The sequence below is a fragment of the Plodia interpunctella genome, chromosome 4 (genome assembly GCF_027563975.2).
Source record: "Plodia interpunctella isolate USDA-ARS_2022_Savannah chromosome 4, ilPloInte3.2, whole genome shotgun sequence".
Lineage (NCBI taxonomy): Eukaryota > Metazoa > Arthropoda > Insecta > Lepidoptera > Pyralidae > Plodia > Plodia interpunctella.
In genome coordinates this window covers 2,105,625-2,132,010 of record NC_071297.1, presented here as the reverse complement: position 1 = coordinate 2,132,010, position 26,386 = coordinate 2,105,625, and the positions used below count along the sequence as shown (strand labels likewise).

At 36.7% G+C, this 26,386-nt stretch overlaps 1 protein-coding gene across 1 annotated transcript in view; it reads right to left on the bottom strand.

The window, feature by feature from the left end:
* The window catches only part of Prosap (prosap), a 165,910-nt gene that overhangs the window by 122,019 nt on the left and 17,505 nt on the right, over positions 1–26,386 (bottom strand). Inside the window, exon 2 of the mRNA XM_053770166.2 lies at positions 17,739–17,783. The gene's annotated coding sequence lies outside the window, so the exon portion shown is untranslated. The remainder of the gene's footprint in view (positions 1–17,738; positions 17,784–26,386) is intronic.

Sequence of the window (26,386 nt, the reverse complement as noted above, 5' to 3'; positions counted from 1 at the left end):
TCGATTCTTTTGTTAAAAATATGTATAGTGAATAAATTGTTATTCATTTATCATTTACTAGCGAACCGCTTCATCTTCGCACGGGTGCATTATTATGCATGTAATATGTATAAAGCAAAGTCGCTTCCCGCTGTCTGTCCAGTATGCTTACATCTTTAAAACTATCCAACGGATTTTGATGCGGGATTTTTAAATAGATACCTTCCTTTCTTTATTGAATCACTTTATCTATTTAAAAATCCGGCATCAAAATCCGTTGCGTAGTTTTAAAGATCTAAGCATGTCTGGACAGACAGCAGGAAGCGACTTTGTTTTATACTTACTATGTAATGATAATCAGACGGTCAGACCTAGTTAGCGACAAAAATATCTAGAATTCAAGGCGATCACTAGCAAATACCTTGTTTGTCTACAGAGTCGATATTCTTGAGTTTATCTCTCGTATAAATACTCCATTCACAAACATGATACGATATTGTCTCTTGCCGGGACCACGCTGCGTTTCGATGTTTTAATTGCGGTGCTGTGGCCCCTTTTGGTACCTAGATAGCTATGGATTTAAATTGTTCTGTCTGTATGTGGGTTTATACCGAGATGACAGATAAACGTATAAAACGTGTATGAAACTAAGAAATTAAAAAAGATGACGGAGGTAGGTCTTAACACAGGTATATTTTTTGCTGTCAGGAAACAACCCAGATGATTTTTAGTTTTTGAGTTTATAAAAGACTCATCGAGTTCTGTTATCCGTGGCCTTACCTACCTGATAGGTAAAACGTAATACCTACTGTAGTAAAAATAATAATGTTTGAAACATGATTTCCTTGATGATGCATATGAAGATACATTATTATTTTTTGAAATTTACTCTATAGATCTATAATATTTCTTTTCAATTATTGGGCAATCTCTCTCTTTCATCTCTGCATGTTCCCGGTTGTGTTCGGGGTTGTAAAGCCGCGAAGCCCCGGGACAGAGTAAAAAAGAACCTTAAAATATTGAAGATTTGGCCGTGATTATACAACCGGCCGCCTGCCTGACGTCAACCCTCCTCGGGAATGTTATTGTTGTCTATCAGCTCCCTAGGCTGTTTCCCTTAGTCGCCTCGTACGATATCCACGGAAGGATGGAGCTATGGAGTGGTCCTATTCTAGGGCGGAACCACACGTCACAATTATTATTAGGCAATCTATCTTTAGTAAATGGGTGAACTCTAGTGGTCAAATAAGACGTGATCTAATGAATAACGAATGGATAAAAACAAGAACATACATTTATTACAATACATGCCTACCAAAAGCACATTAAGTCATTACCAACCAATTTACTAAACATCACAAATTAGCAGTAACAGAACGAAGTGCTCCAATTTGTGTCGTTACACAAACTGCGTCACGTCATTAGGCTCTCGCGTGCTCTGTTATGGAACGTCTCGCGGTCATAGTGGGCTCCTGTTCACACGTGCGGGGAAATAATGGAGATGGAGAGAAACTATAAACGACTAGCTGCGCCCCGGGCTTAGCTCCCGTGGGGATTTCGAGAAGAGTAACAAACATACACACATACATACATCCTCACAAACTTTCGCATTATAATATTAGTAGGATAACATTTTTTACCTATTTATCTATCCAGTCCTTTATAAAAGATTATAAACACACTGATTTCTAATCAATTTATTGGCACATTGCATTATCTTCCAACATGTCTTCACTATACAGAAACTGAGACACAGTCTTCAATTTGCAAGATCTGTTTCGAAATATCCCTGGGTTATTTATTTTATTCTCAACATTTGTTTATTTTTACACCATATTTATCATGAAAATATATACAACTAGATGTTGCCCAAGGCTTCGCTCCCGTGAGAATTTTGTGATAAAATATAGCCTATAGCAATCTTGGATAATGTACCTATCTAATGGTGAAATAATTTTTGAAATCGGTTCGGTAGTTTCGGAGATTACACGCCTCCAACATATAAACTCACAAAGTCACAAACTCACAAACGCTTACCTCTTTATACTAATAATTGTATAGATTACATAGTTATAGATTAAAAAACTAATAAAAACAAATTAATAAAATTCGAAATTATATTTCAACAATATATTATATCCAGATTAACTGAAGTACAGGCTGATAAAAATAGTTATTCTGAAGGTTCCATTTACATTGATTGTGTAGTGTTCGTGATCGCCGCCTATGGACATTATCTGCAATGAGTTATGTTTTCTGGAAGCGAAAATGAGACAGTTTACTGATGGGAATTAATTGAATAAGCCTCGAGATTTGTGGAAACATGACGTGCTAATGTTCGGGAATTCAGGTTATGTTTACCAGAGATTCTTTACTCAAGTTTTACTAAATGTTATAGTGTAATATTATTCTCCTACCTTTTATTTGATCTTCTTGTTCTGTTTCATCTCTTTTTATTTTGGTTTCGTGCATTAAATTGTCCTAATTTATAGGTTTTGTTATAACTTGAAAGACACAAAAACTTACCATCTGTATCATCCATCAAATTTCTTCCTCTCTAATTTTATTTCTCATAGTAACTGGAAATATCCCCCAGGCTTTTACTTAGTGATGATTTACCTGAAACAAACAAAAACTTTCAGGAAAAAGAAAAAAAATGCTTTCATATTCATAAGAGGCTCTTCAGCCAAACTTATACGGGAAGTTACGTATTACAGAATGAATTTAATATAAACAACTGGGATAGACCAGATTTATTTGGCTGGGAGCCAAAAACTTAAGAAAATTGCTGTCTTAAGTGAGCAAAAAGAAAAAAATATATATGCTGTACTTACTAACAGAATTTTAATATGTTTTTAATATGTATACAAGAATATATAAAGTTTAATATAGACTTTTTCTCTCATCTTAATGTGTTTTCGGTACATTCGGAGCTGTGAAGCCCAGCGTTCGCGTTAAAAACTACCATTAAATTTTGAAGATTTGGGAGTGATTTTACAACCTGCCTGACGTCAACCCTCTTTGGGAAAGCATTTGTTGCCTATCAGTTATTAAGGCGTTTCAATTGAAGCGGTGGTGGTGTAACCGTTAAGGAAACCTGCACACTGGTGGATAGTTTAGTTCACTAGTGTGTATGCGATTACCTGCTACTAGATGGTGGTAAGTAGTCTTAAAAGTATATCAGATGCCTTTAGGCGACTTGAATAAAATCTGACCAGTGTTAGCAATAACACACTCGATATGATGATGAGTTATTAAGGCTATTAGTCGCCCTTAGTCGCCCCATACAACATCCACGGGAGGATATGTGGAGTGGTTCTATTCCAGGGCGGGACCACACGCCACTATACTATTAGATGTAATTTGGAAACACCCACTTGGAATCTAAATAACTAACAGGCTCTTATCAAAATGACGACGTGCTAATAATGGCGTGATTAAACATTGACCAAGTTTTAATCCATGTATATAGACTATTACCGTGACGTTATATTCTCAAGGAAAGATAAGGAATGGCAAACGGAAGTCGTGAATCTATTAGCACAAGTCTATTACTCTGCAAGGTATATTTTGTAGCAACAGATAGGTATAGAAACCACTCTAAAGCTACACTATCGCCGAACCAAGGAGTAAGTCAGCGTGAATCAACGAACATTGCGTACCTAGATTGTGTAAAAATTTTTATTTACCGCAAGGAAAAACATATTGTTTGTAACATTTTTATTTAACTGGATATAGATTAAATAAATAAAAATACTGATGAAAAATAATGACGACGAAGAGTCTTCTGCGTACACTTTATATATACTCTGTGTAAATTTACACAGAGTATATATAAAGTGTAACAAGTCAAACATGACACCGACTAGTTTACTCGCTGCAACATTGTATGATGCGGTTATTATTGCAAGGCGCAATGCTTCAAATCGAGTTTATGACGCACAAGGGAAAATTGGGAAAAATAGATTAACACGTAACACGGAATGCACAGTTTTTGCGCATATCTGACGACCTCGGTGGCGCAGTGGTAAAGTTCTTGCCACTGAGCCGAGAGGTCCCGGGTTCGATCCCCGGTCGGGTCTTGATGGAAAGTGTTCTTTTTCTGATTGGCTCGGGTCTTGGATGTTTATCTATATATATGTATGTGTTATACAATATAGTATCGTGGAGTTAGTATCCCATAACACAAGTCTCGAACTTACTTTGGGGCTAGATCAATCTGTGTGATTTGTCCTAATGTATTTATTTATTTATTTATGATATCTAGCGTTTTATGTTGTTTTAACTGTGCGCGTCCGTAATTTTGTTATCATTTTGCAATGATTAAATTGAATTGACAACCTCTTTGGCGCAGTGGTAAGGTTCTTGCCACTGAACCGAGAGGTCCCGGGTTCGATCCCCGGTCGGGTCATAATGGAAAATGATCTTTTTCTGATTGGCCCGGGTCTTGGATGTTTATTTATATATGTATTTATTATATAAATATAGTATCGTTGAGTTAGTATCCCATAATACAAGTCTCGAACTTACTTTGGGGCTAGCTCAATCTGTGTGATTCGTCTCAATATATTTATTTTATTTAATATCCTCTCATATTGTCTGGTCTCATGGTATTAATAAAATCAGTCAAGTTCAAATAATTTACAGCTTTACCTTATCTCAAAATCGGTGTGTGTCTTCATATCTCCTATGGGTGGCATATAAGACCAATAAAAAGTTAGCTGGTAGACAACAACAGCATTCCCAAAGACTCGCGATCGGTCATATTAAAAAATATATATATATTATTTATGTGGACCCTAGGATTCGAGGAGACACAGCTGGGAATAGGGAACGCAAGGGTAATAGGGAATGTTGCCAGCCAAATTGTTGATTTGTACCTCACTCTGTTTAAATAGGAACGTGATCTACTTCAATATAGGTATCTAGTACTCATATCATTATACTGCTAAACTATGTATTGTAAATCAATATTAAAAAAAAAATACAAATTAGAAAAACACAACTAAAATCGAGTTAGTGTGAGTGGTTCTTTAACGAATGATGCTTCTCTGATAGAATTATTCCCAATTTCCCCGCGGAGCATCGCAAGTATTCTCTCCGGCTATAATATACATAAATACATAAATGTTTGCTTCGCTATATCGTATGTGTTACCTTGTGTTATAAGTTAAATTGGTATAGTATTTTGGTGAAAATATTGGAAGCTAAAATAAAAACACTTTATTGGACCAAAAACTACCTAAATGGCTACACAAAACAATGTCCAAATTCCGATCGGACTCTTTGTGATGTGGGTCAAAAACTTGTAACATTTGACCTACAGGGCTTGTAAAAACAACCCAGTAAATTACTTAGTAGGTACATTTTCCCATGGTATCAAATGCCATAGGAATGGGTCCCTGCTAGCTGGCGACGAAACAGAGGCCGCCCCAAAACAAGATGGTCGGACGATTAGGATGCGACAGATAAAACCTGGAGGAGTTACGCAATGGACAGAGATGGATGGCTAAGTAGAGGGGAGGCCTTTGCCTAGCAGTGGGACACCACAGGCTACCTATATAACATATTATAGAATAAAACAATCTTAGGTTATTGTTTAACCCTTTGGCACCACTAATCAAGGCACTAATTAAGACTAATCAAGGTATAAAAATAGTTTAATTTATCACGTCTACATACGATAGGTGTCCAGTCCAGCAAAGAACTAAAAGCACTGATAAACTTCACAATCCATAACCTGGCTCTCGATACAAATAAGTTTAAAAACAATTAGGAAAACACGGCATGGCCTCATTAGACCTTATAGAAGGCATCGTGTTTCTTACTTGCGAGTCGTAGTTGGATCTTAGTCTCATTTTCAACCTGGATTACATCCTGGTATGTTTCATCCATCCATCAATAGTATGGATACTATGCAATACTCTTTACTCCACGTACCTAAAAGAACCACGTGCTAACGTAGATGTACCTAAGAAGAGTTTATTCAATGCGAAAAAATATAAAGAAGTTTTCGTATGCATTTTGAAGATATTTGGATATAATGTAGGCTCATAATAGGCTATTTTTTATGGCAAATGTAATCAAATACTTTCTACTGAAACGTTAATCGCTCAAACTGAATAAAAAATTATAAGGCTAATGGCAAAAAAAAATACCATAGATAACAATATTAAGTACCACAGATAACATATACGAGACTTCGGATACCAAAAGATCAATATCTCAATACTGATTATACCAATTCATTTATTTGTACAAAACAAAATGCCTTACGTGTGTTTTCTACACCCATTTCGCATTTAAGGTAAGGCAAACATCAGTCTCACGTAAATTTATTCACCAACTTTTCCCGCTAAAAGTTTACATTAATGGTAATTACATTTAAATTAGATTTTTAAGATTAAAGGCTTGCTAAACAAAGGGCTACTAAATATTACGCTTTGTGCTGTAAAATACAGATACCTGTTGGAAATTTCCGTGAAAAATTCGGTATTGTTGCTTAGACCTAGGGCCTAAGCTTGTTCTGTAATGTTTATAAAGAAAAGAAATAAATGTTCGGTAAGAAGATAAATCGATGCGGTCTATTCACTGTGAAAAATCGATATTACCATAATGAGTGAGCTTTTCACCAATTCAAAATATTCCAAGTCGAAGAGATCTTTACAATTTTTGAAAGTCAATCACAAAATTTTAACTAAATAATAACATATAGAAGAAAGTCAAGTTAATCTTTCATTATAAATGTTAGCTACTGTAAGTTTAAGAAGAAGGCTCACTCATAAGGCAATAACCGTCGCTCGCTGCCCCCTTGACCGACACTCTGAATGTCACTCGTTTCTCGCTACTGAACTGTTGTGATGGCCCAAGACACAGGAAATTCCGACACAGTTTGGTTTATAAATATAAAATTATAGTGATTGTGTTACGCAGTTACTTACATTACATTTTCGCGTTTTCAAATCGAGTCTTAAGATAAAATTGCCATATTACCACTGGTATCAGCAGAATACCATGCTCAAGTCTTTAAAATATGCTGAGCGGAAGCCTAGTTTGCTCTTCATAGTCGTGATGATCTATGGCTCATATGACTGAGGATCGTGATCATTACAACGACTTACTTGGCACTATTAATGGCGTGGTCTGCCATTGCCTCCTCCATTACACACACATGTTTATTATCAAACAGAGTGCAGGTTTTCTCACGATGATTTCCTTCACCGGAATCAAGTGGTGGTCGATTGGTAAGTATATAAACTTTGTGGCACGAGTACAATTCGAACTTGGGACTTTTTAATTATTACACCGCCATCGCTTCTTACTTTGTTTATAAATAATATGATTTTATTCAGACAGTTTAAATTATAAGAAGCATCTGAGACATTTAATTCTTATTTATTTTCTCCGGCGGCTGATCGCTCGTCGCTTGCAACCCAGCTTTTATGCACTTTTTGCGCGACAGTAATTCAGTTATGTCGGCGAGTTCATTGATTGACGCCTCTTCCAAGTAGCGGGACGTGTATATACTCATTTTATATCATGTATGATATAAAATACGATATATTATATTATACATCTTAGTATGATATAAAATGGGTATATAGGTACATTAATATAATAAAGTAATTTTTTTGTATGAAACTGCAAATATTTTGTGGACCGATTCGAAAAATTATTTTTGTGCATGCTATTAACATTTTTAAGGAAGGCTAATAATAATATGTTTTTTAGTGATCAGTCATCAAACATATGTCTATGTGTAATAATTTGCCATAATTTTCACGAGAGAAGTCGCGGGACACAGCTAGTCTCTTTGTAATCCGTCTTACTTTTGAATTGCAAATTGTGCTCATAGGAACATTAATTTTAAACCAAGCAGAATTATACGAAAGCCCATGCCATGATAAACAAATATTTCTAGGAATTATTTTGTACACGTGTTTGATTATCATTTTATTCTTGACTCAGCTCCCAGAACTCTGATCTCGAGGGAGGCTTCTCGGATAATAAATACTATATTTAGATCGGTCATATCAACGAAGCAAAAACAAACATAAGGCCTTATTACCACGTCTCTAACAAAAGATTATACGCGAGGCTAAGAGACGACGAGACGTGGTGGGAGTCTTGAAAACAAATCTGACAAAGAATTATATTTATTTCTATACAAGACACCAATTTCCTTCGAATTTAGTTTACTTTACACGAACAAATAAAGCACAGTCAACCAAGAAACACAGATAGTGTAGCAATAAAATACACATTTCTATTACCTACATAAATGTATGCTGAAACAGAAACACACTGCAAATAGGTTGTCTAACTATTCGAATATATTCGGGACGTGTGTAGAGGGAATCGGAATACCAAGGACCTTTGACAAAGTATTGACGCTGCTAAGACAAAGCCCCCCCCCCCTACCGCATGTAACACCCCGTACTTGTTCACCCTTATAGGGCGAAGCCTGCGGGCGCGAGTGGCCACGCATTCGGGCCTCTTTGAGGACATAGGTTTATTTTTGGATCAAACATTTGCCGTTGCCGTGCTCTTATTAACGGAGCGGAAGTTAGCTTTTGTTTGATTTGGACGAAAATATATATTTAGTCGGTAATTTGTATCTGTAAGGCTAAAGGAACATACAGCGATATAGTCCAGTGAATACTTTGCTAAGATTTAATTTTAAAGTATCAATACGGAATGTTTAAATTGCTTTAGTACTTACAATTTATAGTGATATACGTTGTTACACGTAGGTACAACAATCCATTTGTGATTACTGTTTGATTGATTGTTGGCTTCGTTTTTGTTAAATGTATATGGCATTAGTGTGTTTTATTGCCTTTAAGTGCTTATTTATTTATATATAAAAAGAATAAGGAATATATTGGAAAATACATAGCCAAATAGGAAATGTTACAATAAATAAATTATATGAACTAATTGCCACATACAGGTCGAAAATAATCGTTTCAAACAAGAGAAAATACATTGTCACAGGAACATTGCAAGTGGCACCGCCATTACAGATCTCGCGGTTTGATTCGTAGCTCGCGAGACGACTGAAGGACTCTTATGGTCACCCTACTGTTCCTCGTTACCGCCTGCCGTGTGGTGTATCTAGCGAACAATACCCCGACAGATATACGGGGACAAAAATACAGACACGCAATATTGTACGCGGTTTAAGTGCCTGATATTTTTGCTGATGTCCCTACTGAGTAATATCGAAAGAAGTATGGATGCTTATATAAAGTGGAAACTACTTTTTGCTGGAGCAAAATACCTTACAATATGACACATAATGAGATCATGTAGCTACTAGGGGTCAGATATATGGCTGCCGGTTGTCCTCAATTCTGGGTCCCGGGTCCCGTACATCCGCATATCCAAGCAGGGTTCGAATAGTTTTGAAGTTCCATTTATTACGTTGTCACGTTTTGTATTATTTTAAAGTAGTAAAAGTTAGATAGTTAATACTTTGTAATCCTCCAAAATGAATATATGTATTTTTATAGAATACAGCGGCAAACGAGCAAGCGGGTCACCTGATGGTATGTGATTCCCGGTGCCAAGGAACATCTGAAGTACCAGGGGATCATAGGAGCATAGCAACTAGGATGTAATCAAGGCAGAGTATTGACATTATGAAGAAACTCTAAAATAATCATGGAGGGCATATAAGTAAAAATCAATTTATTCAGAAATTAGACCTTCACAGGCACTTTTTCACTTCATATTCTAAATTAAATAGTATTTACCAACGCTATACCACACGAAAGGAATGAAACATCGAAATGAACGAATGATTAAAAATATAACTTCTTTATGACCATCATAATATTAAATAATCGGTTTGCTTATTGTATGTAGTCGTCTAGTCGTCGACTATTCTCGACAAGACAAATCGCATACGCGTCCAGCGACTGACGCGCGTCGGTCGCGCGATTTATTTGACGCGTATGACAGATGCCCTTATTGTCAGTTTAACAGATAAACGAATGGTAATCGGGGACCATTAAGTATTCCTTGAATGCGGTATAAGTCTTTATGGTCAGCCATAAAGAATGGATATATGGTCACAGTTGCATAATGGGTTGTGGTTCGTAGTAGGTCACTTGAGTTGCCATTTTTATGGGTTTTTGCATCTTCGATATTCAGTGTTCTGATCTATAAATAAATATAGTCCATCTCTCTCTCATCTGAGCGTTTTCTCGCTTTCTCCGTAGCCATTAAGCATCGGCGCTCAAGGTTCGCTAAAATATTCTTTACTCGTGATGTGAGCGTTTTTTTCCGATTGATTCTGCAGCTATAGAACAGAGACCACGGTAAAAATAAACATATTTGAACCGGTGACATATATTTTTAACCGACTTGTCACATTAATATGTCAAAATATTGTTACAGAAGAGTCAGTCTGCAGTGTTTGACCCAATTTTACTCTTTAACTATTTAGCGTCGTACTATCACATCGCGATCATTTTATGATCTCTTCACAGTATTACTTCCATACAGTTTATCATTATTTATGAGGTAATAAGGAAACAGAGCTGGGAACACACGGGCGTGAATAATTACACAGTCACGATTGCGATAGGAATGCGAGATACACGTGTACTGTGCGACTATCCGCACGTGTGTAAACTACAAGCAAGTATGCTTCGTAAACTTACCTTAGAATCGTAACCAATTCCCATCAAATAGATCTCTGATAGATAGATTATTAATAAATAACCGGCCGTTGAATATTCTTTAAGCATAATTACATGTTGGTAAGTAGAATTCAATGGCCAAGTCACATAAAATCTAAATACTTATACATATTAATAAAGAAATCGCAGTAAGGAACCTTAGATTTGGCTTTATCTAGAGATTTCATTACATAGGGTTGACGGCAGAAAAATCAAAGTCGAATACCTAAAACATGTTAAGGTTTTTTTACGCTAACCCGGGCTTCGCGGCTCACAGCCACTAACGCAACCAGGAACATGCAGAGATAAGATAAAGATACAGGCTATAAATCAATGTAACAAATCCTAATCTGATCTGATAATTGCCATCATCTCCACTTACCCAAGCCATAAACGCGATCAATAACTAAAACTAGTTACTACTAACTATAATCTAATAACAGTTATCTTCGCAAGTAAGTACTTGACAAGTGCAAGTACTCAGTTATTAAATACCATCACAAAGTACGCGGAATTAGATGACTGGATGACGAGGCTACAACACAAATGATATTTTACCTGATTTGCCGATGCTGGGAATTGAAGCAAAGACCTCCAGATAGCGGACGGGTGTGGTGACCACTACGGCTTGGAGGTCAAATACTGTAACAGTTGCAATCTGATCGAGTTTGTGTCCATTTTACTGGTTTTTAAAGGGGTCTGGTCATAGATAAACATGCGCATTCTGCCAAAAATAGCTACTTACTTATTAATCGACCTATCAGGTAATTATTTTATATAAATACGCGTTGTTACAGAAGCACATATTAAGTTTTTGACTGCATGGCTGATCCAGTAATGTTTATATTGACTCAGTTCATCAGATAGGCGCGCACGCGTTACGTAACCGGTTACCAATACCGTTATTGTGACGAAAGCTTACTAAATATAAAAACAAATTTAGATTACACGTAAAATTACACGGTTACCTAGAACAGGCCTATATGACCCCCGGGCTTGGGAACGTCACAGCCGAGAGAACTGGGATCACGCTTAAGTAAATATCTGGTATAGTGTGAAGAAAAAATCTTCTTCACAGCACACTAGTGTGACAAAACAGTAAAACAGAGTTCCCGTCCTCCGTTTTTCCGAAATTCGCATAAAACAGTCCCCATTGACGTGCGCTGACGCACGTTGAGACTTGATCTTGCATTGATCCGACGGCGAGCGTCAAAGCTACCTATATAACAACGGAGCAGCAACTCACTGCATCCACGCAACGTACCGCTGGGATCAATGAGGATAGACCGTCCTATAAGTGGACACGCGCCTATAGCCTATAACCGTTAATACGCCACCAAAACTACCGCTATCAGCCATGATCGTGATACTCCGGTAATTGAGCTATCAAACCGATGGCTATCAGAGACGCCTGACCCTGGGGGGAACAATAAAATATGGCGTAGCGGGTCCAGCCAGAGAAGACAGAACCTATTAGACATTTTTTATTTCCGTTTCTATCACGTCTACCTAGAAAAATATACTTTACGTTGTTCGCCGGTCCGCCCGCAAAGTAGCCTACATCACTTCAAGCCTTCCAACTATCTCCACACCTTAATCCAATGCTCCGTCTTGACGTGAAAGAAGGACAAACTAACACACTTATAATTAAAGAGAGCATAAATTCAAATGAGAATCCTGACTGATAGCAAACACCTCAATATGGTCATTAGAAAACCAATACGAGTATGATCCATTGCTGACTTTAAGAGTCTTTCTGTAACTTCATATTTCATGTTCTTGTTCTGCCCGACAACTTTGCCACTCCACACATGATCTCCTAATTTTTATTTTACTGTTTTTTATTATTTTATTCATAATTTTTATTTTATTTTTGTTATAATAATTCATAATTCATATATTGTGACATTTAAATTTTATTTGTAAAACATGTACGTGATTCTTCACGTGTCTGAATTGTACTTCTGTTTCAACTAATAAGATTTGTAATTGTGAGGTCATGGGAATGTCATGCTCACTCAAATGGTCAATCTGGTGGTGGCGTCGTGGGCCGGGTCGTGAGGTTCCCTCTATTATGGTTGAGCTACGCGATGGCTGTCCCATGCGTCAACTCGTGAACATATATTTTCATGTAAGTTAATTGTGTTTCACATCTATCTATATATTATATTATAATCAGCACTCGGATCACAATCATAAACTGTTTTGATATACCTTTTTACTTTTATATATTATTTTAAAAAAAACATTGTAAGAAACAATAATGGCATGGCACGATCTGGCATGATAGGAACCAACACTGTTCAAATGAGTTTCTTTCGGCATTTCTTATCAGCAGTGGTCGTTCCGAAATGCCAGTAGTTTGTAGCTTGTGAGAAATAACTATAAATATAAAAATTGACGAGAAAAAGTGCCTGTGAAGGTCTAAATTTCTGAATAAATAATTTGAATTTAATGTGTAGTGCACATTTATTTTCCTAAAAGTGTATCTACAAAACGTGTGCTAATTACAAGCTGACTCATATGCTGACAGGCAATTCTAGATAGCATCTAATTCAGATAGAAATAACTACTTCCACATCTAATTACATGCACTGCCACTTAATAAGGAGTGCAATTCAAATACCTCCAAGCAATTCAATTACAAAACGAATTACATATTATTACGAGTTATCCCGATGGCTATCCGGGAAGACCTTACGTTTGAATGGGATTCCTCAAGGCTGGTAGCCAACGGGATTTTCTGTAATTAAATAAATTGTGGTCTTCGACCCGGTTGCAGGATATGCAAATGTAAATGATTCCGCTATTAGGCTGCGGTTCCACTTGAGCTAAGTAAACTACGCTTTAGATGTAATTGAATATAAATAATTCACTTATCATCAATACATATAATAAAATTGAAGAAAGGCCAAATTTGTACATTGGATTTCTTTTTTAATTCTTCATGGAATATACTTAGTTACTGATATGGATGACGAAAATATAGTTTCGGAAATGTTTGTCTGTCTGTCTGTCTGTCTGTCTGAACGCGCATCACTCGAAATCTATTGCACCGATTTGCTTGAAATTTTGTATGTAGGAAAAACCTTAAAAGAAAACCTTATATACCGTGTTTACATCTTAGATACATTTCATCCCGGTAAATGGTCAGGTTCCCGTAAGATAATTGAAAAACTAATTATGAATCAAAAATGCCTCAGAATCCCGGGTTAAAAACTTATACACATTTCATCCCGGAAAATGAGGAGGGTCCTGTAGAAAAATTAGATACATTTCATCCCGGTAAATGGTCAGGTTCCCGTAGGATAATTGAAAAACTAATTATGAATCAAAAATTCCTCGGAATCCCGGGTTAACATCTTATAGATATGTCATCCTGGAAAATGTGAGGGGTGCTGTAGGAAAATTAAAATAACAATCAACGGAGCCGATTTACTTTAACATTTTGTAGAAAGCTGTAAACAGACAGAATATAAACAAATTGTTTTTATCGATTAAAGTCTGATATAGATATAATGGGCGCAGTATGTATCAATATATCAATATAAAACTCTTCCGTTACTGAGTGACTGACTGACTGACTGGCTGACTGGCTGACTGGCTGAGTGACTGACTGACTGACTGACAGACAACATACACCCGAAACGGCTGGGCGGGAAGCTGAAATTTGGCATGTAGGTGAGCACTAAGAGAATATTTTTGGAAATTCTACTCCGAAGGGGGGGAAAGGGGTGAAATCTGTAATTATGAAACTTCTACACCGTTGAAGTTAGAGACTTGAATATTTGGATTTTGGTCGTTTATGAATACGTGTTTCAGATTTTTCTGAAAATTAACCCTCAACCCCTTCATAAGGGGGGTGAAAGATTGTATGGGACTTAATACAATTTTCAAGATAAAAAGCTGAAAATTGGCACACTTACTTTTTGTAGTAAATGGCAGTAATGGTTAATACTAAAAATGTTTAATTTACGTTTGTGGTTAATATAAAACCGGGACATAAAACGTCATGGAAAATGGGACGGCACGCGTTGCAGAAAGCGGGAGTGGGAGTAGGATCGGGAAATGGGAACACGTAGTGGGGAAAAGGACGGGACATATTGCAAAAAAACATGATGTCACAATATATAGGAAACGGTATGGGATATCTATTTTACATTACATAGCAGGAAGCGGGATTGGACAAGTTTGCGGGACGAGACACGCAGCGGGAAACAGAAAATTGAACTGAAGATGAGAAAAAAATGCGAATTTGAATCATATATGTTTACCAGTCTTACAGAGTACGCGGTAAAAAAATACTGAGATTTTGCTATGAAATTCACGCGGGCGAAGCCGCGGGCAAAAGCTAGTGTTCTATAAGTGTGTAAATAAGACGAAGAAATTTACTATACATTTCTTACTCCTTCATCTTCTTGTGTTTCTGGTTTCATTCGGGGCTAAGACGCCGCGAATCCCGGGGTCATAATTCGCAGAGAGCATAGCTCTATTGAACAGGAGCTCAATAGTTTTGCAAACTTTTAACTACCTCGACCAACGCTGGTGGAATGGCGCCCTTAACTTGCTTTGCGGCTATGCTTGTATGTAAATTACTATATTACTTACGTGGGTATTTATGAAATTTTATGTAACCATTATTAGATGGTAATGTTTTGCTATAGTGGCTAAAATCTTCAGGTTATTTACTCCCAAAAATGCTAAAATCTATCTCAAGTGTTTAGATGAAAATCACCACTGCAGGGGCACTGGCCTTCACTACGTGCTTCGGAAGGCACGTTAAGCCGTTGGTCATCGATAAGACCGTGTTGGGCTCTAATGGTAGGTCATGGCCCACAGATGAAAATATCTTTAATGATAATAATAATCAACTTTGACATTTTACAATGTGTTTCACATTTCGCGAGTTGTGGTCTTGACGTGGAATGAAACTAACACAACAACTTTGTTGGCACTATTAATGGAATGGTTTGCCATTGCCTTCCCCATTTCAGACACATGTTAATATCAACCAGTGTGCATGTTTCCTCACGATGTTTTCCTTCAGCGGAAGCAGGTGGTGGTCTATGTAAACTACTATATACATGAGTCAGATTGGTATACAAACTCACGTGGCACGAGTACTGACGCGACCTTAAGACTTTTCAAATTACGATTGTAATTTGTAATATCACCATAGTTATTCTTATAGCTATATAATTCCATATATTAATATTGTTATTAATATACTGAAAAAGATAAGGGTTAACTCAAATATACACCGAAACTTGTACGGAAGGGAAAGACAATATTATGGTAATGCACTAGCAACATGGAAATATATGGAAAGTGTTGTCCGAAGGAAACAAACAAACCGAAAAAGTTTTTGTATTTTCTTGCTACTATTATACTTTTTTTGACAAAAATTAGAAACTAGACAAAATGTATACTCATCATATATAGCATATTCTACCGAAAGATTTTTGAAGTGAAAAGTGTTCTTTAGTGGCGTTGTGCACTTTTTGTGATGGGTAAAATATCGCGTCAGGATAGGTTAATACGTATTACTTGTAAGATACATTGTGTTATCATGCGATGGCAAAGTCGATCTTTTTATTAAAAACCTAAAAGATTTTAAATATCGATATGATAATAACTTGCGTAATAACTTAAGACAGAAGATCCCTTAAGTAGAGACTAAACAAATTAATCGACTTGGTAACATGGATCTCACAATTTTTAACGGTAGAAAAACTGCGAGACTTGGTTTTTTTACAGCACATTTTTGATGGCATTATTTTTATCCATCCCTAGCATTATGTTAGTTGACAAGGTCAAAGAATTGTAATAAATATCTAGATAATAATCTAGATAACTATTTTATCTAGATTATACATTTTATAATGTGTATCATATTTCCCCTCATGGCTGAGGGTTGTGGTCTTTACGTGGAATGAAACACACACAACAACTTTCTTGGCACTATTAATGGAATCGTTTGCCTTGCTCATTTCAAACGCAAGTTAATATCAATCAAATCGATCTATCTAGACAAAATAGATTTCGGATCATTATGATAATATTCATAGACTGTAACTATTTTGGAAAACTCACATATATCATTAAGGAACTTTCCCTAATGCTTATCCCTTAGCGATGAGTAAAAACAAATGTTGTGAATCCATAATAACATTTCTCTAAAGGTGTATTTACACAAAGAATCAGCCGCATTGGGGATAGAATGAGCCGAGCATTCGCTCGTTTTTTGTAAATCAGCCTTTAGGTAAACCTCATTTTAATATGAACACGGTTCTCGATACAACAATTTCCACGCAAACAAAAGCAAATAAAAGTTCAAAACAAAATAAATATAATATATAAACTATCCATTATGTACGACAACAAAATGAATAATGTAACACGTTCGCCTGCTCTAATAAGCATCAGTTAAGTTACGAACTAGTCTGTTTTCTTGTTAAGTTTGCTAACGACTTGGTTCATGTCACTTTAAGTATAACGTTAAGACAAGGCGCCCAAATCAGTCTTTGTGTATGCCGCCTTATTCGGTCCTTACTGAGCGACGGAGTGCTGCACGACGCGGTGCGTGTCTGGAAGATTACATCGACAACTCAGGCCGCACGCATATGTCAAAGTTTGTATTTTTACAAGTACTAATTAGTAAATAATCTCACCATGTCTTTATTGTTTTACAGGAATATAAATTAAACTGTTTAGGAAATTGACTTACTTTAGAGTGAGTGTGAACCTGTGAACTAATATTTTGTTTTTTAACACAATCAATGATCAATAAATACTGCACAGTATTGCACAGCAAATACTGCACAGTATTTATCGATGAATTTTGTTTATATACAAGGAGCCGAGCAAAAAAAAAAACAAACTTTTAGGTATTTCCGCACAACGCTACTGCTGTCGCGATTGAAGCTCAGCTAGGACGCCAGGTACCTAATGCTCGATTAGATCGATAGCTAGTGCGAGGAATTTCAAAAAGAGGTTAGCTTGAGATATGTCCAGGATACCAATTATGCCAGGATCCCATGGATTTGTCAATAATTAAATAAAAATACTTACCTTTAACCATCCGGCGTCAGTTCTTCCCAATCACTTAATGCTAAACTGAAACAAAAAAAATGAAACATTTATTGGTTAGATCAATATTTATCATCAAAATTGAAATATTTATCATTTCAAGCTGACTCTAGGCTTCGGATCGTCACAGCCGATAATGTAACAAAAAGCGCAATGCGAGACAAATATTTACATAAAATGCACTTTATAATAAAACTAGCGGCCCGTCCCGGCTTCGCTCAGGTAAAACCTTAATAAATTATACACCTAAACCTTCCTCAGGAATCAAACTATACATAAATAAAACCCGCATCAAAATCCATTGCGTAAGTTTTAAAGATTTAAGCATACATAGGGATATAGGGACAGAAAAAGCGACTTTATTTTATACTATGTAGTGATAGTGATGATGAGACAGCGAAATTTCGACGAACTGACTGTTAACCCTAAAACGCGTGTCCACATTGTACCGCACACCGCGACCCCGTGGGATCGTTTTCATCCGTCAAGTTTATTACCCGGTATATTACCCGGTAACCGCTTGTCCCGCGGGAGCGTTCCCGAGTTTCGCCCTCGAGTGTACTGTACACTCGCTTTTCAGTTTATTGTTCTGTAATTGTATGTAAATTGCTCAGTTTTACTTGTGGTTGAAGTTAAGATTGCTTTGCACGTGTTGTTGTCAAATAACCTGCCCGTTACATTTTTGCATGAATGATGTTACATCTGTCATCTGAAATGCGATAATTTTTCCATGCAACTTACGTTACACGTTTTATTAATATGTATATCTTTGCTACTGTACTCTTAAACATGATGTGATTTGGTCACATGGTGAATTCATTAATGTTTTAAGTTGCTTATGTTAAGGATCGGCTCGTGCTTGTGGTCTAATGGTTAAACTTCAAAAGGTGTGTGTGTGTGACGCACAGACTTTATTGTGTGAATTTTACATTATATACATATAATTGATAACCGATAAATTTGTTTCAATAAAAAATATTCAGCTTTGATACTTATGAGTACATTAACATAAGCATGAAAACCATTTAAATGTAGACCACAATACAAATTTGTGCCACTATCTGTTATCAACCGGCTCCTGCCACAATTACAGGGTCGTAACTAAGCGAGAGCTGTAGTTGATTGTACAACTGTGTCACAATAAGCATTCTTTTGGTCATTATTAGCCAATCATTATGGCCATTAGTATATTTTATTGTCGGCGCTGTGCTGGGTAATGTGTCAGTTTATAAGCTTAAGCGAAAATTGTATTGAATTAGCTTTTGGCCGCGGCGTCCCCTGCATTTGTTTCGTGCGTCCATTTATAACTTATTAAAATCGCATCCAATTTCATCTAGTAGTTATTGTGTGATGCGCGAATAAAGATTTAGACAAGCAGACAAAAATAAAAATGTTTTTGTTTCTATTAGTCCCATAAATATTATTCTTTAATATCTCCTATGTAATATAGCCCACTTACAATTTTATCATATGTATAGATTGTTTCTTAGTCAATCTTAGTTTACTAGAAGGCTACTTCAAAAAAAAGGATTTCCGAAGAACATTATATGAACTCGAGATAATACATTTTTGGTCACCCATCCAATAACCGACCACTGCGAAAGTAACCGCCACAATCGCGGGCTGAGCGCGTGAACCACCGCGCCATCGTGCTCCTGTTACTTGTGGCAATCAAATCCGTTTACGAGAAGGCAATATTTTAGGCGCTAGGCAAGTCTTGGACTTGTGTACAAGTTTTATTGGACTTGGGGCACTCAATGTAAATTGGTCGGCCCTAGTACTGCTTGACAGACTACCTAGCGGATGTATTAAATCTCAAGTGGACCAAACTTGTGTAGACTAAGCGCTACTTAGCAAATATTTTGATTTGAATAAATTGACAACACTCAACATGCTTAGCTTGTATCGTGGGCTCAATAAACACAAACTCAGACAACGGAGGTAACAACGGGGCCGACCCACCCGAAAATAATTGCAAAATTTTCCCGCGTTGAGTATAAAATTTAAATAACGAACGAGTGAAGTGACCACCACGTATGCCACCAGTATTGTCTCTTTCGCGGACAAAACGACACGTAATTGTTAACATGCTAGAGATATATCCTCGTCCTTCATCCCCAGGCATGTGTCCTGAAAACATTTCCAGTTCAGAGGGGATAGGAATGGATAATCCATTCCTATCCCCTCTGAACTGGAAATGTTTAGGTTAATAACCATTATAATAACAACATGTGGTAAGCGGTGTTGAGGTTGAGAGCACACTAATTTATAAGTTTACATAAGATTTGTCATAGTACTATATATTGTGTTTTTTGCTTACCCTACTTAATAAACAGAAGAAAAAAATGGTTCCCTATTCCATTACCTAGTTTTGATGAATTGTTCCCATCAAAACTAAGTAAGGATCGGGCGAAATTTGAAGACGGCATATCACAACTAAATACGTTTCGAAATAGTCCTAAAGTTCGCTCCCCAGAAATAAGACAGGACTAGCACTTTTGCATCGAATAGCAAATCAATCCTGGGCAAAGTTGGGTCACCTCCTGGGTCAACCTCATGGGTCCAGGCAAACAAAGAGACCAGATGGCGAGATATTTTGGACAGGTTCTATAAAATCTGGAAATCTAACTAAAATAAATGAATTCATTTTCCTCCAACATCGTCGTCTATACTGCGCAATGTCCATTACGTCGTCGAGCGAAGTGCAGAGGTCGCTTGCAAATAATGCCAGGAACCTGGCTATGTATTCTTGCAAGTAACTGTACATATTGTCGCGCTGATGAGCTGTTGGGGTCACAACGATCGTAGAATGGGAGGGCAATAAAATAGATGTAATAACATTTCCATCGAATATTGTTTTATTCATAGTCCGGTGCTTTTAGTTTATGCGTGGGAATTTGGGACTCATCTTGCATTCTCTATTTTATATACCTAGTCTTGATAAATCAAATTTTAATACGACAAACCACAGTTTGATCTAATCAACTGGGGAGATGATTAGATCAAACTGTGTTCGGAATATCCGATGTAAGTATTATATTAATCTCTCAGTAACTACCTACCTGATAAGAAACAAAGTAATCACGATAGGTACCATGTAGAAATATTTATATTAATAATTAAAGTTTTAAAGTTAAGACTTCAGTTCTAACATAGGTAGAGTTTGAAGTCGCTTTTAAGCCTTGATTTAAAAAAGTAGACTATTTATCCATGAAATGGATGAAATGTTATTTACAAACAAGTAGTTTAGTATAAGGTTTAACTCAGGTTTAATTACAAGTTTCCCATTAATTCCCCCCCCTAAGAGGCCCTCTACCAGAATACGAGGTTAGTGATACAACCTCGGATTGCCTTGTATGGCTTCCCACGGGTCGTAGCCTAGCGTTGGCATGTCTTTTACACGAATGCTGAAAATTGGAGTATAATGTTTTCAAGGTATTTTTGTATATTAAGATCATTTCACCCATGGCATCCACATGCCCCTGCTTAGTCTTTGCATCATGCCAGCCAAAGGCTCAGCGTCACCAAAGATGACCTTAGCCTCCGATACTAGAATTTTCCTCTATCCTATTCTGCGCCACTTCTTGCCAGTCATCTCTTCGGAGATCCAGGTCTCTCAATAGCTCATCAGTACCTGAGACAACCGGCAGGTCGTTTCCTTTTTGGTTATCCTTTATAGGCTCTTTTGACAGCGCGACAGGATGGCAGAAGTCTCCACTTCGCAGAGTCGACTAAGTTATCATGCTCGTTATACTTCATTTATAAACTTATCGTACTATTTTCAGTATCAGTCTAATTCGTCTGTGATGCGGGCCGAGTCGCACTGATCTTGAAAAAGGTCTACCTACTATTAAAACGAAACTATAGACGTCTTTTCCGTCGACAATCCCAAGTACTTAACTACTTAAAATTATGCTTGTAAAATATATAGATAACTTGCTTATAGATCATAGCATATTGTTGGCATGAACGGTTACTATTTTTTAAGAAATAAAAACATAAAATCCCCGATGCTGATCCTAAAATAATACTTAATATCGTCATTTTCGAGATAATGACCGATCTGTGAGACTGCTATTAGAGTTCATTGTTGTGGTCCCTTCTCCTAAAATAGCTTTATCGTAATCACCATGCATAGTAATAAAATTATATTACGGCGCGCACCTATGTGAAACAACCCTTGGAATTGTCACTACAAAATAGTCTTTATTACAAGGATGGCAGAGATTACAACGGATTCAAAATAGCATTGTACGCCGCCGTAGGAGACGCGCCATTTTGTTTTTTATTTTTATTGATGTCGTGTAATATCTCGAACATGTCCCGTGCACTATGCTGGCTACGCGGCTGGAAACAAAGTTATCTTGGGTATCAATTACATGAGAATATATAGCTGTTGAGCTGAAGGTGCAGAAATTGTGATGGAGATTTTTATTGTGCTAAGTGGCAATGGCATTTTGTTCCCTTGGACTTTTTCTTAGCTTGCAATATCATTTCGATTGAGATATTCTACGCGTTTATTTTTTGTGTCGTGTTAAATAACTTCGTTGAATAGCTAGTTGTTGGATTGATTTTGTTGCTTTGTTTTTGCATTATTATTTAAATTTTAGTTTTTACTATTTAATTTATTCCTTTTGTTTCAGTTTTAGCGTTATAAATATATAATTATCTAAAAAAAATATGTATTTTCATATCTACAAATGGCATGCAAAATAAAATCTTTGTCTTTTTTCCTTGAAAGTGTACAGAAATACTAAAGTCCTAACAACACTTTAAGTTCAAGTTTAGTTTTGGTGTCAACACAAAGTATTTGCGGTATCAATTTCAACTTCGATCAAATTTCAATGGTCCGCCGTTTCTGTAACTAAAATTAGGTTGGGCCGGACTTTGTCAGCATTTGTTTGGGGCATGGTGAGAGTTAGGCAATGGCCGACTATTGGTCGACCTATTGGCCGGACTTTAACAATGCGTTTAGTTTCAAATCGTCATTGAAAACAAAAAAATGAAACCATGTAATGTTTTATGGTTCTCGTTGTAGAAATGATATCCGTCATCCCGTAGGCGACTTGGGAATATAAAGCGTTGACAGCTGATAGACAACAAAAGCATTCCCAAAAAGTATTGAAAAGAGTATTGAAATCTGGTAGACGAATAATCATAAAATCGTCGTTACAGCGTTCGTTAATTTAGGTCGTTACAGCGGCGAATCAAACCACGACGATGAAAGAAAGAGAAAGTTGAAGAAGAAGAAAACGCGAGTAAGAAGTAATTAAAATAATGAGACTAAAACTAGAACTCACGTTGCCTGGCGCCACCGATCGAACCAAATCTTATGGATCGCTGAGCCGCGTGCCCTGACTTTGTCCAACCGGCTTATATTGGATAAAACCGGATCAGACTGTTATTTTCAGCTATTTTTTTCTGATATTGGATCGGAGACAATATTTCCGTAAATCCGGTAAGCTTTGCAAATATTCATAAAGGTATTTTTGATGCAAAATTTATGATTATATTATGTTCTATAGACATGGTTAAATAATTTCTTCTACATACACATATAACTAAAATACAATCCAGAATCTTATTTTATGTTTATACTGAAACCTTGTTTTGATGGTAATCTGTTTGTGTACCTATTTAATGTAATAAAATTTATTTGTTTAAGAAATCCCATAACTTTTACCTCACCTAATCGTCTTTATGCTTTGTCAAATTTAAATACTCTTCTTATTAATCTGTTATGTTAAGCAATTGCGCATTAGTTTATTATTTATCTAACCATTCAATGAATAATTCAATGAATCAATTGAATCATTTTAGCTTGGCTTTTTTGGTAGGCTAGTTTTTATTTTTTATGGATTTCACGGCGTCGCAGCCCTGAATGCAACTGAATATGCAAAGATGAAAGAAAGAAGTCTGATAATATCCTATTTAAAATCTTCCCTCTATATTCCTCCATGGGACAGGGAGGATTTCTGAGACATAACTAGTATGAATCATGCTTCATAATATAAATTTAAATATAAATATTACGCAGTATGAAATCTAGTTAATTCGACTACCGTATAATGAAGCGGGTTATTGCGTTGTAATAATCTTGATTGCGCAAATTACCTGTGGGCTTAGATGGGTTTACGCCCAGAATTTGCCCGGTTTCTGTCCAAACTCTAAACTGTGGATTACGGAAGCAACTGGTACAGTCAGCATCACATCAATCTGATCACAATTCAATCTAAATTCGCCTTTATTATATCTTCTTCTTCTTCTTCATGACCTTATCCCACATCAGTGGGTATGTAATTTCCTTCCATGTCGTTCTGTCATTTGCCATATCCATTGATACTCCTTTCTTGTTCATACTATCCTTGACACACTCCATCCATTTCTTTTTAGCTCTTCCTCTATTCCTGGAACCCTTTACTTCCATATTTAATGCCCTTTGAGTGACGTGATTTTTATCTCTTCTTAAAATATGCCCGTACCAGCCTAACCTATAACTATATGATTTCTCGCCTTTATTATATACCGGGAATAAATAATAAATAATAAATATACTAGGACAAATCACACAGATTGAGCTAGCCCCAAAGTAAGTTCGAGACTTGTGTTATGGGATACTAACTCAACGATACTATATTTTATAACAAATACATATATAGATAAACATCCAAGACCCGGGTCAATCAGAAAAAGATCATTTTACATCATGACCCGACCGAAGTTCGAACCCGGGACCTCTCGGTACAGAGGCAAGCACTTTACCACAGCGCCACCGAGGTCGTCAAACGACGAGAAAATTATACAACCTTGAATACGAGAAGATGAGTGAGAGTATACGAATACATCACAAGATTTTTGTATATACTACTTAGCAAGCAAACCGTGTTCACCGCAGCCTAGCACAAGCTAATTATACCCCGTTATTCATAAAGGGGGTTAACTACCCACATACGCGGCAATCAAGGGTAGCGTAGTGTTCGAGGTTAAGTGCCTCGAACGACGAACCGTTACCGGACGGTCGCCGGTTCAAACCCGGCTACTTTGTTTTTGTAGTCAGGTTAATTAATGTTGTTAGGTCTCATACGCACGAGCGCTTTTTCGAGATATTAGCTAATTCAAATTCCTTTATTCAGCTTAGGATGATATTGACTTAAAATTTACTTCGAATTAAGTCTACCGCCTAGTTCCAAATCGCAGGTGAAAAAGAAGCGGCGCAACCGACGCCACCGCAGCTTTTCAAGAACGTGATTTAACAAATGTGGATTTTGTATGTTATAGGACACGAGCCATTTAAAAACCTTTGATCAACTACCGTCCAACCCCACGCAATGCAAAAAATCTAGGCGTAATAAGCACGTAAGAACAGATACACGAATACTTGAGTTGCAAGGCAACAATTTTTTAATGCGCGATGAAATAACGCTTATTAGAACGAGCTCTTAAAGTCTTATGAATTTGAATGCTATATCTTATATCTCATTCCTATTCCATCTCTCTTTTTTTTATTTGACGACCTCGGTGGCGCAGTGGTAAAGTCCTTGCATCTGAACCGAGAGGTCCCGGGTTCGATCCCCGGTCGGGTCATGATGGAAAATGATCTTTTTCTGATTGGCCCGGGTCTTGGATATTTATCTATATATGTATTTGTTATAAAATATAGTACCGTTGAGTTATTTTATTTATTTATTCCCTCTCTCTCTCTCTTTTATCTTCGATATTTACCGATTAAGTAAACGGCTGAGGAAGTCCTCAGCCGTTAAAATTTTCTTCTCCACTTTACACTTACTTGTTTTCGACATTAAAACTAAAGTTGAACATACTCAATTGCAAGTACAAAAGCAGTTTCACCAACTGAAACCACACCATCAGTAACTACAGGTACATGGACAGATGACCACAAAAATCCAAGTACTCTGTACCTGGCAGCGCTGACCGTGGTAAGCAGGCTGTCACCACATCCGCCCACCGGACTTCCATACCGCATTGTGCCGCTACACGACGATGATTTTTAAGAAACAAAAACACATTGGCGTGTTAAATTTAAAATAAATTGTTCTTCAGCACCATTTTTCTGTCACATGATTTCAAAAATATTAACCGTATAGAAATGTTGAAACGTCAAAACTGTGCACATAAAGACACTTTCAGAAAAACGGAATTAAAAGCGAGAGTTAAAGGTAAAGTTGTGATCGAGTGGGTTGTTTGTTATTGTTTGCGCTGAACAACCCAAAGTAGGCCATTTTGTCTTATAGACAGCGGCGCGCAGATTAAAGTTAACGTGATTAGTGCAACACACCCTAAATACACGTTAGTGACTAAATAGATATTGTGATTAAATCAATCGTTTGACTTGAATCGATTATCAAATAGTAATGAAGACGATAGGTACAGGAAGCAACAGTCAATGGGAAAAATGCTTGAGAATATGAAAAGTGAACGTAGCCGGAGGGCCAGGAGCAGTTTTTATTTTAATAGATAGCAGACTTGTCCAAAAAAGGTTAATCAACATCTATATAATCTCTTTGTTATTGTTATTATTCAACACGAATTCTTCTGATTTATGATAAGTTTTACGATTTTCAATGTATCAACCTTTTATTGTGAAAATTTCCTTCGGCTCCCATATGGGA